This window comes from Choloepus didactylus, chromosome 1, assembly GCF_015220235.1.
Source record: "Choloepus didactylus isolate mChoDid1 chromosome 1, mChoDid1.pri, whole genome shotgun sequence".
NCBI lineage: Eukaryota > Metazoa > Chordata > Mammalia > Pilosa > Megalonychidae > Choloepus > Choloepus didactylus.
Genome location: NC_051307.1, coordinates 229,086,523 through 229,100,998, shown reverse-complemented (window position 1 = coordinate 229,100,998; position 14,476 = coordinate 229,086,523). Strand labels below are relative to the sequence as shown.

The following is a 14,476-nucleotide window of genomic DNA, read 5'->3' as shown; positions in this document are numbered from 1 at the left end:
CAATATTTGAAAACCAAATTACTGTAGTGGCTCTACTCAGAGCGAAAAGTTTTGAATCACATTGACTGGGAAAAATGGGAAATAGTCAACCACTATAGTCTGTAAAGTATGTGTTTATTTTTATTTTTTTGAAGCATGTCCAAAGTCTGTGGCGTTCAACTTTGTATGTGTTACCAGTTTCTGTTCAGTACGTTCAAATTTAAATAGTTAAATTAAAATTCCAGGGGGTAAGTACTATAGAATGTGATGAAAAAGACAGAAACACATACACATTTCCTTTCAGTGACAGTTAAGTGGTGTCAGTTTCTGTATTCTTTTATGGATGATTTGCACAGTGTTTTATTAAACATTAGTGAAAACAAGAGTGAATATTTCTGAAGATTCACTATAAAAATCCTTTAGAAAATAATAAATGTACAATAATTATAAAGACTATAATGTGGAAAATTATAAAACGGAAGAAATTAATTTGCCTACCATTGTTAGGAGCTAACCAAAACTTGGAAATTCTTACAAATTAGACAAAAGAAAGAATATTCTGATTGGTAAAGCAAGGTGAAAAAAAATATTATAACTTGCAAATATGAATTCTAAAATGTGAATTCATAATCAATAAATTAATTTGGTTTGAAAAAACACACTTTTAATGAGTAAATGGAAAAATGAAAATTTCATATTTATCTTATGAATATCTATCTGTATGAACATGTGGGGGCATGTTTAAATTTGAAAAGTTTTAAATTTGAAAACACTGAGATTTCAATATTTTCAAACAGAAAAAGTAAGCAAAACAAGTTTTCTAAAAACAAGGAGGGACATTTTATCATAACATAATTTTGACTTTTAAATTGCAGTACATGAATATTTGCAAATACATACAATAAATTAAATATACCTTTATACCATCGAATTCATTAACTTGAAAATATCTACTACTTGTACACTTTTGAAAAAAAAATATCTAGAATGTATAAATGTCTAAAATTTACATACAAATATATACAGAAAAATCTACTGCTTGTACATTTCTTCAATTGGATTTTATTTTGTTTATAGAAGACTCAGCTTAGTCTCAAGAAGTACTCCATCTCTTACAACGGCAACATTATAATGATGGGGGAGACTCTCCAAAAGGGGTAAAATCTCCTTAACAAGGAGTAGGAACTTGATCAAAATGTGTTCAATCTAATTTAACTAACATTACAGAAAAGCCTTGTTACAGTGGACAACTGCAGTGCTAGGCTCTTCATTTAGAATACACCAAACAAAATATGCTGATGATATAACACCTTTTAAAGCACAGATTCTAAACATATAGTAGACCAGTACAATTCAAAAATATGATCAGTTTCTGAGAAATAAAACATTTTTCAAAACACTCTAACAAAAAGCTCTCTGCTTTAAGCCTTTCTCTTCATTGGCATTGTCTTTCCCATTATGTCTTATTTGAAATATTCAGAAGGGGGCTCTTCCAAAAAGTTATCAAAAACCATATGAAAATATTTCCATAAAATAAAAATCCTCAATCTATAATATTGCACCAATAAGTGCAATATGTTGTTGGAGAGAGAAGGGTTTACATTTTTCTTTATGGCCATTCTTTAAATCTTATTCTAAAATATTGCTTAGTGGTGAAAGTAAAAATGATTGCTCTTGTCATGTATGTGCCATGTAAAAAGTTTACTACCTAACAATGACAGGTTGGCCTTTGCTACAGAAGCCGGATAAGTGTGATAAAACACAGATGTTGGAGGAAGGTGCCCATTTCTACTTTTTCTGATGCTGAATGGTATAGTCTGATTCCATTTTTTCTTTTTATCCTCTCATTGTTTTCAAGTGAATTTTCGTGTAATTTTTGACTCATAAAGAAAAAAGCCTGGGCACTGGAGTAAGGAAACATATGCTTTTCTGGAGGAAAAGGAATATAGCATCCAGAAGATGTCATTCATCTACATACTGACAGAAAGAAAGATCCACTTCTGATCCTTCCAACAAAAATGTGTGTGTATGTGTGTGTGTGTGTGTGTGTGTGTGTGTGTGTGTGTGAATTGTGTGTATGTGTGTACATGGTTGTGGTTAAATGTCAAATCAAATAAATTTAAGACATCCCAAACTGCTAACATGTTCAAATTACTTCTCACTTTCCTTTATCTCTCAGCTGTATTCCATCTTCCTGAAGACATGAACACCTATGTAGTCGTTCCGTGTTCGTAAATCAAAGTGCGTTCCAAAATCTCATCTGAACTGCAAGGAAGCAGAAAAAAAAAACCACTTTTCTCAGGTGGCTTCACTTAGTTTCCACTTTTTGTTACTTCTTGTAGTCCAACAGTCTCATTGATTATACTATACTTCCTCCTACCAAAATTAATTTATTTCACAGATCTTTGAAATGTTTAGAATTATTACAATTAATTCTTATATTATTCATTCAACCATATGCATTTTTAAAATTAGCCTAATAATTCAATTATGGAAAGAAAAAATATGTCTTAGATATTTGGCTTTTTTTTTTTCCTGTTCATCATAACTTCCTTTGGGAAACCAGCCTTCTCTCTCTCTTTTATAAAAATCATGTCATAACTTTAGGGTCCCAGTTCTCTCCCCTAAACCAAAAGTAAGTGACCTAGGTCTGATGAGGACTTTGGTGCCAAGCAGCCTAGAATAGAAACCTGCTTTCACCCCTGTACGGATGGCTGTGTGACCGTGGGTAAATTATTTAACCTCTCCATGGCTTAAATTCCTAATGTCTAAAATAGGAACATAATAGGACCTATCTCAGAGAGCTGTTTGGAGATTAAGAGACTTAATCCACGTGGAGTACTTAGAATAGTTCCTGGTACATAGTAGATAAGTAACAAACATTCTCAGTATTATTATTTTGATAAAAATAATAGCTATTTAAGTTCCTAGTGACCATCTTGTTACCAAATGGACAGAGCCTCGTGATCCAGCTGCGTGTGAAGCAGGCCTCTCGTGTTCCCATTACGTAAACCCATAAGATAACACCCTCCATTTTTAATACATTTCTTTTTGCTTAAGTTCATTTGAGTTATGTGTTTCTTACCTGCAATTAAAAGATCCTTGACCAATACAAAATATAAATTTTTGCATATGCTAACTTTTTCTTTGTTTTCTTCTTAAAATTGATTAATTCATGGTCAAAGTTGTTGCACGATTCTCTCCGCCTTAAAGGACAGGCTGAGTTAAATTTATTTTAAACTTTCTCTTCAGCAAACCTAAGAAGAAAAACCTCCATTAATGGAGTCATCTAGAACCAAGAAAGGGCCAACAATGGTCACAACGTGGTTATCTTCAAAGTATAGTTATTTAGTTGGATACAAAAGGTACCGAGAGGTCATCACCACTGCTCTGAGTACTGAGACTTCCCTTGTGTCTCCGTTCTCCTTGTAAGCTATATTATTTCTGCATTTGTCTTTTTTTCTGTCATCAAAATTCCCACACTGACTTCTCACGAGTTCTCTAATTAACTTAGTTATCGCTGCCTGTTCTTTTCCTACCGATTGTCAATTCATATCTTTGTTGGTTATATATGAAGGGTGTTTGCATGCCATGTTCTACGGATATTTAAAAAGGGGTTTTCTGTGCTCTTTTTACAACCTCCCTTTTATTTTATTTCAGAGAAATGTGAAATTTAACTGGAACATGTGATCATTTTGTAACCATTTATAGCGATACTGATTTTCTTTTAATGATGAGCTTAGAAAATATCATGTAGCTGGATCCTGTACTCCTACTACTTCGTGCTCTTAAAAATTTTATATCTGACAAGAAACTTCCATAAAAGATGGACTTTTGCTGTGTTTCCAAAAGCTGATTGCACACCAGCAACAGCACAGCCTCCACAGTATCCGGGGCTCTTACGTCTGATTCACTGCATGATTTCATGCAGCTCGGGAACTGGTAATTTTAATAAACTGCATTGTGAACTATTTATTTGAGGAAAGCAAGTCTTAGAAAGATTCAGGGATTTCAAGTTTCCCAAGGATACATGGCTAGCTTGGGGCAAAGCCAGAATTAGAACTCAGGGTTTTAAATGCCAAACCAGGACTTTCTTTCTATACCAAACTGCCTACATTTCTGTTATGGCCATTTCTTGCAGCCGGCTTCTCAGCATCCCTTACACTTTCTACTCACTCCACTTTCCAGAGGGAAAATGCCCTGCCCAGTCCTTGCGGTTCTGGTAAAGTGGCCAGTCAGGAGTCTCCCATTCTTCTGGCCACAGAGGAGCCAACCGAGAAAGAAACTCTTTCTTCCTTTTTGACTCTTAAGCAGGAAAGATGTAAACCAGAAGTGTGAACATCCATGTTAACCCTCTCCCCCCACCTGGTCACCAACAAAGTGTCACAAGTAAGAATGAGAGAGAGAGAAGTGGGGAAGCAAGAGAATGGTCAATACGTTTTAATCTCTGGATTTCCTGAAATCAATTCCATCATTGGGATTTCCAGTGGCATTAGCCAATAAATTATCCTTCTTCCTTAAGATAATTTGCATTAGGTTTTTCTGCCAGTCAAGAGTGCCCTAAACAATATTCCAAATTCTAAACAGAAATGGAAATAGGGCTCCAGTTGGATGAAGTCAATACATCTTGGCTGGGCGTAGAAGTCCCTTGGCCTCACAATGAGTCAAGAAGACAGGAGGACAAGTCAGTACAGACCAGGACCCTACTCATGGGACAGCAAAACAGCTAGTGTGGAAATGGAGGAGTTCACAGAACCAGCAGGAATGGCACTGGTGTGCCACATTTAACTCACGCTTCTTGGGTAAAGTATATTCCTCTGGTGTTCATCCTTTAAACATCCTCCTTGGTGTGGAGAGCTCGGGATCACAGAGAGTGATCAAGGTCAGCAGGTGGTCAGCCGGTGGTCAGAGGTCCACAAGCCAATGTGCGTCCTAAGGAGATGCTATATCAGGTGTATGGAGATCAGGGAGCAAACAGATTTTATTTTCCTTGGTAGAATCAAGCAGTCTCAGCAGTGTGTCTTTTAAACAATGAGGGGGTGGGATTTGTTATTGTTAATGTGAGTCATAACAGTCCTATCTGGGTGAAACCCGTCTTTGTTCAAATGCATTCTTGAAGGGGCACATTTACTTATGAAGGCTAAGTCTCCTGGGTTCTGGCTAGATGGCTTTGAGATAGAAAAAGCACTAATTAAACTATTATGCAAAAGAAGTTAGCAGGGTTTGGGTGAGGGGGTGAGTGAGGAGAGAGCTGGATAGAAAGTGAAGTATTGAGGGACTGAGATGCATGTCAGAAGGTGCTCGCTTTAGCAGACACAAGGTCAGTGAGAAAATTCTTCGTGCGTTAGCTGAATGAATTTTAAGAATGGGGATAGCTAATACTTCATTTCTATGCATTTCATAAATTTATAATTTATAACTGTCATTTGCTGTGTAAAAGTGAGGTGTAAACCCTGCACTCCCCACCCCCCAACATTCCCGTTACACATACTAATGTACTGTGAGTGGGGTGAGGGACTTCGGCCATGCTGTACTCCTATTGCAGGGATAGGAGAAAAGTACAGCTCTGCAGGTGCAGTTCCAGTGAGGTGACAAATTGAGATAGAGCAAGAAATGAGAGAACAAGGTTACCATGAAAGCACAGGCTTCTTGGGATTCAGATGTCTTAGAATAGCATACTTCCTGCTGGAAGTGAGATAGCTACGAACTAATTTTATGTCAATCTCAGAGGACAGGGTGACTTGAGTTGTTATCTAGGTTATACCTAGAACATAACTGGCACCCACTGATTCTTCCTGAATGGCCTACTTTTAAGTGGATACTTTGGATATTTGAAAATCTATTTGTTTTTTTACAGTAAATATTTACTCTGAGTATTATGCATTCTGTCAGGCATTTCAACTAGTACTAATTGGGGGAGTGTGAAAAGTTATCATTTTGTACCTATCCTATTGGCAACAATTAATGATGATAAAATTTAATTACCTACTGCTGTTCAGGGTGAGAGAAAATATCCCTTAGGAACTTGCATGGGCGCCTATATTGGTTAAAACTTTCAGGAAAGCAATTCTGCAAGATTTATCTAAATTCTTAAAAAATATGGGTTCCTATCTAAGGACAAATCTTGTAGGGATTTGCCCTAAAGAAATGCTCAGAGATAGGCTGTGACAATTCCTATGATAATGAATTGGCTAATTAAGTCCTGCCACATCCATGCAAAAGAAAAATAATAAACAAAAAGGCAAATTTTAGAAACTGTTTCACAGCATGAGGGCTATTTTCTATATTGTGCTCTAAAAGCTCATATACAATCTGCCTATTATGACATTTATTTTGTAAAAATGTATATAAATGCACATGTAAAATTTTGAAATATATAAATATGTATAATATAATCTTAATCAAAATATTTATAGTATATATGAGCATAAATAAAAAATGGGAACTATATAATAGTAATTTAACATTAGTTATTTTTAAGCGATAGTGAGTGATATTTTTGCCTTTCTCTGTGTGTTTTGCAATTTATGTATAGATGGTAGCTTTGTGATCAGAATCTCCCCAACTGTGAATTACAATATACTTATAAAAAAATAAAAATATTTTAAAACTTAGAAAAATATATATCACTTTAAATTGGGGAGACAGTGTGTTCCAAAAGCCTGGATTTGAGTTCAGGTGATAGTCCAGCTTCTTAACTTGGCAAGTAGCTTAGTAAACCTAAGGTAGTGTCTTCATCTTTCTAATGAAAATGATAAACTTTGGCATGACTTCATTTTTATTCTATTAATTTAAGTGTGTTTTCGTTACAAAGTAAGAAATAAAAGCATTAACAAAATACAGAAATAAACAGTCTAATGTGAATATCTCAATACTTCATCGTTTTCTACCATATCCCTCACCACAAATGCACACGTGCACACACACACACACACACACACACACCCTGCCTCTCTCCTCTACTGAGATAATCACTGTTAACATGTATGAACTTTAAACTTATAGGTATATTTAAATATAGCTATATAATTACATTAAAATATATTGCAAGTGCTATACATACTTTCAGTGATGTTTTAACTTATTATATCTTGGACATTCCTTTAAGTCAGTACAGAAAAATCTATCTCATTGTAAGATGTCTGCATATTACCTCATGATACGAGTGCATCAGAATTTATCAAATTATGCCACTACTGGATATTTAGTTGTTTCTATGCTCTGGAACAGTTTATATAATGTAATAAATATTTGGACTTTTTTGGAATATTTTATAGTATTTAACTTACTTGAGGATATGCATGGGTTAAGGATATATTTGTGAATCTGAATTTTTCAGATTTTCATTTGTGCAGCTATACTACTTCTTGTTTAAATTTTGAAAATACATACTGATGAGAACTTTTCTCTTTATAATTAAAAGAACTTCATATTTAGAGTAAGAGAATTTCATGTCCTATGAAATTCAAGGAACAAAAACAGATCTCAAGGATTTATTCCCCTGAAAAACATCAAGACCCCTTTACATCTGAATAAATTTTCTGATGCCTCAAATTTACAAATGCATTTGGCCTCTTTTCAGATACATATTACTAGTCCATTCCTTTCTAATAACCTTTTATAATTAAGTCACTAAAGAAAGGCTGATGTCATCTGGGGTTCCTCTGTCACATGGGAAGGCACATAGCCAGAGCCTGCTGGGCCTCACTCGGGATTAGCTTCTTATTTCTTTTGATGTTTCTCCAAAATGTCTCTGGGCCTCTGTCTTAGCTTCTCTCTCTCAGCTCCTGTGCATCCTTGCTTGTTTCTCCCAGAATGTTTCTCTCTTAAGCATCTGGGGGTTCTCTCTTACTTTCTCCAGGGCAAACTCTGGATTTCATTTCTTAGCTTCTTTCCTGGTTCTAGTTTCAACAGCTGTCTCCAAAATGTCTCTGGGTATTTTCTGTCTAAGTGTCTCTGGGCTTCTGTGTGTCCTTGCTTGTTCCTCCTGGGGCATTTCTGTCTCAGTGTCTCCAAGCTCTCTTCAAAATGTCTCTGCCTTTTATCCTCTCGTAGAGGATGCCAGTATAGATGACTGAGACCCACCTTGAATGGGCAGGGTCACATCTCCATGAAACAACCTAATCAAAAGATCCCACTCACAATATGTCTGCCCCTCCAAGATGGGATTGAAAGAACATGGCCTTTTATGGGGTACATAACAGATTCAAACCAGCACACCATGTCGTCTCTGATCTCTCAGAGACCACTTAATTTAAAGAATCTTCTGATTCCTCTGTTAACTTTCTTTTCTTTTTTCCCCAATTCTTGTGATTTTCTTCCACTGTGTCACTTTTCCTCAAATGCTTAAAAAAATTGCTGAGTCTTCACAATACAATTTGGGAAGCAGATTATGATTACAGGAGCTTGCTCTCAGTAGTTTGGGGTTAGAAACAGAACATGGTTTTTATGGAATGGGCCAGTAGCTTTTCCGCTATGGATCACAGCACCCTGTTTATTATGGGAATTGCTAGCTCTCTGATACACTCTCCAAACCACTGCCTCATTCCTGCCCTAACAAGCAGAGCTGCCCACTACACGGCATGGGCTGAAGACGGCTCAGGGGCCACTAGCCATCTGACATATGGTTGCCCAATTAATCATTCAAATGAACACCTCAATTTCCCCTCCCACTCCATTGACTTTCAATCTGAAGTACTCCAAAGAGACCTCAGCTCTTTAGCAAGGATTCTCCCTGTTGTAAACGTTGTCCTATATTCCTGTGTTCTTATTTCTCTATCAATGTGTCTGTCCTCTTATTTTTCAGAAAATCTCCAAACCTTTTATGGATATACAGTAGGATCTCAATTTACATGAACTCAACACATGCCAATTCAGGTATACGTGAATAAAGGCAGAGAGAGAATTAAAATTTCTAAAAATTATTTCTATGATTAATTTTGTTTACTTTTTGTTACTAGAGTGTTTATTTGCCTTATTTATAAAAAATGTGTGATAGGTATGTTTGTATAAGAAATACTTGTTAAATAATGGTGTTCGCTATTATGTGTGCCCTACACAGAGCCTGGGAGCATGGCAGTAGCAGCACAGGGCTAGGTGTGTATGCAGAATGCTGACCCAGCCAGGGTCTCCAGGCAACGCCACCCTCTACCTCTCAGATGTCAGGCAGTTTCCTGGCCTCCCATTGGTCATGACCAATTCTTTCCCTCTAAGGTAGGGGGTGGAGAGACCTCGGGTTGGTAGGGGGCTGTTGGGGTGCGCTCACATGCACACACGAGAATTAAAATTTTTAAAAATTATTTCTATGATTAATGTTGTTTACTTATTCTTACTAGTGTGTTTATTTGCCTTTTTTAAATTTAAAAACGGTGATAGGTATGTTCATGTAAGAAATACTAAATTATAGGTTTCTCTATTTTGTACGATTTTCAACTTATGGAAGGTACTGGTTGTATAAAATGAGGTCCTACTGTATATTCATCTCTCTCTCTCTCTCTCCCTCTTCCTCTCCCTCCTTCTGTTCCTCTGTTATTTCAAGGGATTTGGAATATAAGGGGAATTTAAAGACCTGTACTCTATTTGTTCATGGATCTAGCACGGGTGTGTGTAGGTAGGTATGGTTTCCAACCTTGGATTCTCTTTGCCAAGATTATGTGACTGACTACTATAAAAAGGATATAATGGATATATTTTTAAAGCTATCACACTTCATTTTAAGAACCAGATGCAATAGAAATAAATACTTAACCTTGAAACATAGTTCCACATCTTCATCACAAGGTTTTTGTGAGCATTCAATAAGATACTGTATCAAAGAACTACATAAAATGTAGAGTGGTGTGTAAGTATTTTCATTAAACTAATGATATTTGTTTTCAGTTTCTAGAAAGCACGAACCTCATTTGAACCCCCCACTTTTTCATAGTTAAGTGCTCATCTATTCAACTGATTGATGAGTCAAAATCTGCTGAATGAATGACCTTATCCACATCACATTTCTTTTTATAACATATGACTTACGAGAAGAATAACATATTTTATTTGCACACTAAAAGCACCTATCTATGAAAATAGCAATATATTTACCAGTTTGCATTTATTCTACTTTTAAGATGCACCAGATACTCTCCTGGGCTTTAAGAACATTGTCTCTTTTGAACCTGACAACAGCACAATTGAAATAGATGCATTAATTCCACCCAATTTACAGATGTAGTAACTGGAATTTAGGGAACTTTAGGAACTCCCTAGATAAGTAACAGAGCAAGGCATGTCTGACACCTGCATCAGCACTATCAAATGCTACACTGTATCATTCAACTTTATATAGCTTTGGAGTGGTCAAATGAATACCAATTTTGCATTTTAGCACTCAACATTATTATAAACTGAGATGTATATTTAAATTTTAAGAACTTTAGTTAATGAGAAATATAAAGACGTAAATGATTTACCTTGAAAACAAACAAACAATACCCCAAAATGATGTCTGATCATTTGGGTCACTTTCACAGTAACAGTTTATATTTGTATACGTTCTACTTACAAAATTACTCTATTTCTCCTAATCTAATCATCACTGTAACTACATGGGTATATTACCATCCTCAGGGTACAAATGAGGAAACTGCTGCACACTGAGTGGCTTATCTAATCCAAGACCATGTGACCAGTGAGCGGAGAAGCCAGAGTATGGAACTAAGACTGCATCTCTAATTCATGGTCTCATACCATGACTCAATGCTGCCGTCCTCATTATGCATCATGGCTTTAAAACCTGAAGAACACATTTTATAAAATATAATTCTTGAAAATAGGCAGATGAAACATAAGTTATAAAAAGGTATGAAAATGAGCTTTTCCCCTCATATAGGTACTATCAAAATGTCAAAGGTTTAGATTATTGCCAGATTTGAAACAAAGCAACAGCTACCCAAGGGGAAATATATGCAACACGAGGGGAAAAATGGTTGAAAGTATTTAGTCCACTAAGATGAATAAATGAAAAATGTCAACACTCATAATCCATATGCTCCAGCAATCTAAACTGAGGCCAGAATAATATAGCCATTGATGATTATTATTACAGTTTAAATGGGACAACTAAGGCACTATATTTGTAATATGTAGACACCAACTAATTGCTCAACTGCTGCTGTCATTCGACCCAGCATCTAAGATTGACTACGGAAAACTCACTTTACATTGGCTCTGCATTAGTAATAGTAATACTAATAATTGTGGCAAATTTTTAAGTGATTGTATGCATCCGTACTCAACTCTCTGATCTAGGTATTATGGTCCCTGGTTTAAAAGTAAGAACACAACGTTTAGCTATTTGTCCAAACTTACAGGTCCATGAATTAAAGAGTCAAGATTCGAGTCACCAGGTGAAAACCACCACAAACCTATGTCCTTGATCATTATGCACGCTGCTACAATTTGATAGAGGATGATCAAATGTTGACAGAAACCCAGCACACAAGCCACCACAATATCCAAGAATTTCTTCAAATTGATTATAACTCCAATTGAAATTAAGAATGCTGTTATTAAATTGCCTGTCCCCTTGAATAGATTTAGATGCAGATATTATTATGTCGCTAGTTAGTATTGACAGTCTAAAGGGAGGAAAAAGTAATTATAGCACCACTACAACAAAAAAAATGCCTAGGTCATGTGAGTATTATTTAGAAAGATTCATTCTGATAGTATTTATTTTTTACATTTTCCAAAAGGCTTCCCATGTTGCTCATCTCTAGAAAATATTAATACAGAATAAAACTTGCTTCAAAGCAAACGTTCAAACTACAATATCAGCTGAGTAATTGGAAGAGAGTTTATATTATGTTAATGAAAGCATGATACCTTAGTGTGATATCCTATTGAAAATCAGTTGCCTGATTCCAAAAGTGGAAAAAGAAATAGAATAGAGAAAATATATTCCCATAGAATAATAGAAGAAAGTACAAGATTGACAGAATAAGAAATAATGGCAGAAGGGAAGTAAATTAACCTTCAGTTTCGTTGCAGTATGATAAAGGGAAATAGATTTGAAAGTTGCATTCAAAATTTCTTTCTAGATTGTGAGGAAATATTCTAGCTGCAACCACTCTTAGGGCGATTTGTTACCAGTAATAAAATGACTAAATTTAGACTATTAATTCAAGGTAGAACAAATCACTTTTCCATAGTTAATCAGTAAAATGTCCATTGATGTAAGATTTCACTAAGGGAGATTTGAAACGTATCATGCAGAATATTAAATACCCATATTCATGTAAAAGTTGAATTTACTTTAAAAATAAGTTTATTGACAATCTGGCTGCAACATTTGTAATATTAAAGAATCCTTTAAGAAAAATGATGGTGGTCTGTTAGTCAGCCTTTAAAATAATCTTAAACAATGTGAACATTTTTGAAGAAAAGTTAGCTCAATTACCATGGATTTATGTCAATAAACAAACCCTCTCTTTCTAAATTCCTTCTTTTACACAATTCCAAGAACACAGGTGATTTGGACTGATACCAGCCTAATCACAAAGGAAAAATCTCTTCTTTCTGCAAGACTGAAGCACCTGCCTTACCAAATCCTGATAAATTCGCAGTAAGTACTCAGCTGCTTTCGTTTTCTTCCCTTAAAAAAAAACCTTCTTATTTCCCAGGTTCTGGGAGAGCCTCACTTGGAGAGTTTTCTCCTGTTGCAATCGCCTGAATAAATTACTTACTCCGTTGTAGTTTGAATCTGGGATAATTTTGAGAGTTCAACATGTTATTAAAATGGCAACTTTTAAAGGAAATCCATTACTGAAATCTTCAGTCTTTCACATTAACCTAATAGAATTCTTAGACATATGTTTATTTTAATACATTATTGCCATGAAAAATAAATACAAACCTGTAAAAATCAAAATATTTAAGAAAAGGTTATTTATGTTACAGATATTTACACAAATTGGAGAAAGAGCCTCCAATAATAAATAACTAAATTAAAGGTTTTGTTCATTTGCATTTCAACATTGTAAATTTAAAGTGAAAATCCATTCACGCAGTATTGAAATTCTTTCTTCTAAAAATAATATATTAATATCCTCATGGGAGTAATCAAATGATATTTGGCACCCACTCACAGATGGTAACCAAACCTGAATAATGTTCTCATATGTTCTGCTTCATAAAAATCCCACTAAAAGTTTATGACTGTATTCAGTCAAATCTCTAGCTTAAACTCTTTAAAATACAGTCTCAAATTTTAAAAATTTCTTTCCGCCAATTGCTGAGGCGTTAAGAAACATGTTGTGAGATCTGCGATTTGATTTCTACCCTACTTACAAGATAGTTAAGTTACTTTGTTACTATTCATGGATCCTGGCAAAAGACATGAGACTCTTGAGACAGAGACAAAGGACTCCATCACTCACATCAAAGCACGAAACATGAGCATTAGCATCTCCGTGCCAGTAAACCTTGCCTCCAAGTCCCATGGAGGCAATGTGTCGGGTACCACACATAATGGCTTTCTGTCACAGCTGACAATACTGAGACTGGTGAATCTACTTTTATAGCAAACCGTAAGTAAGCCTGCTCTTTGCTCAGACAAGATGTAACTTCATCTGTCAAGGTTACCAGCTGTATATACAACCCTGAGAAATAGCCTGGATAAAAGCTGTTGGGGTCTTGCAGCTTTAGCTCACCTAGCAAGACATGTAGAAGAGCAGAAGGCCCAAAGAGTACTGTCTCTACCATCTGTCTCTTCAAACATAGGTAAGACAATAAAGAAGAGCAAAGGAAGAAAAAGAAAGGACTTCCTGGTAAAGACAAATCTGAGCCCTATTCTTAAAAACTAAGTTGTTCTCCCCTACACTCTGATCACTGCCCTCCAGCTATTCTAGTCTCCTTTCATTATTTCTTGATTTTTAAAAACGTCTCTTCCACCTCAGGGCCTTTGCACAGGCTACTATTCTTTATTTCTTCCTGGAATGTTCTTTCCAATCTCTGAATAGCTCCTTCTCATCAGTCAGGAAACAGTCTACATGTCATCGCCTCAGAGAAGCCATTCCTGATCCCTCTGTTTAAATTAGTTCTCCTCATGCTGGCTTCCACACCCCCTCATTATCCTCTACTTCAGCAACCACTTAATTTTCTTAAGGTGATTTTATCCAATATGCAGTAAATTTATTATGATCTATGGTTTTGTTTTGTTTTGTTGTTTTTGTTTTTGTTTTTTGGCAGTCTGTCTTCTTCACTAGACTGTAAGTATCAAATTGGAAAGATTTATGATATCTGATTACACATGCATACCTAGACTGCATTGGAAAATTATCTTTGCTTGCCTATTATAGATGTACTTGGGTACAAATTAGCATTAGAAGAAACATAGTTTTTAATAGCTTCAAAAACAAATCAATTAAACTACATTGGGTGGGGGGCAGTTTCCTATACATATTTAGATATAGAAGAATGACAAAAAAATTCATATTGTTAGAAATCAAGGGCA

General features: G+C 35.5%; 1 long non-coding RNA gene across 1 annotated transcript; it reads right to left on the bottom strand.

Annotated features, from left to right (window-relative positions):
* Positions 1 to 910: 910 nt before the first annotated feature.
* Positions 911 to 4,916, bottom strand: LOC119507294. Its single transcript, XR_005211191.1, has 3 exons — positions 4,773 to 4,916; positions 3,065 to 3,236; positions 911 to 2,244 (listed from the first exon to the last, which is right to left on the bottom strand). It is a non-coding gene; the product is annotated as an uncharacterized LOC119507294 (long non-coding RNA).
* Positions 4,917 to 14,476: the final 9,560 nt, after the last annotated feature.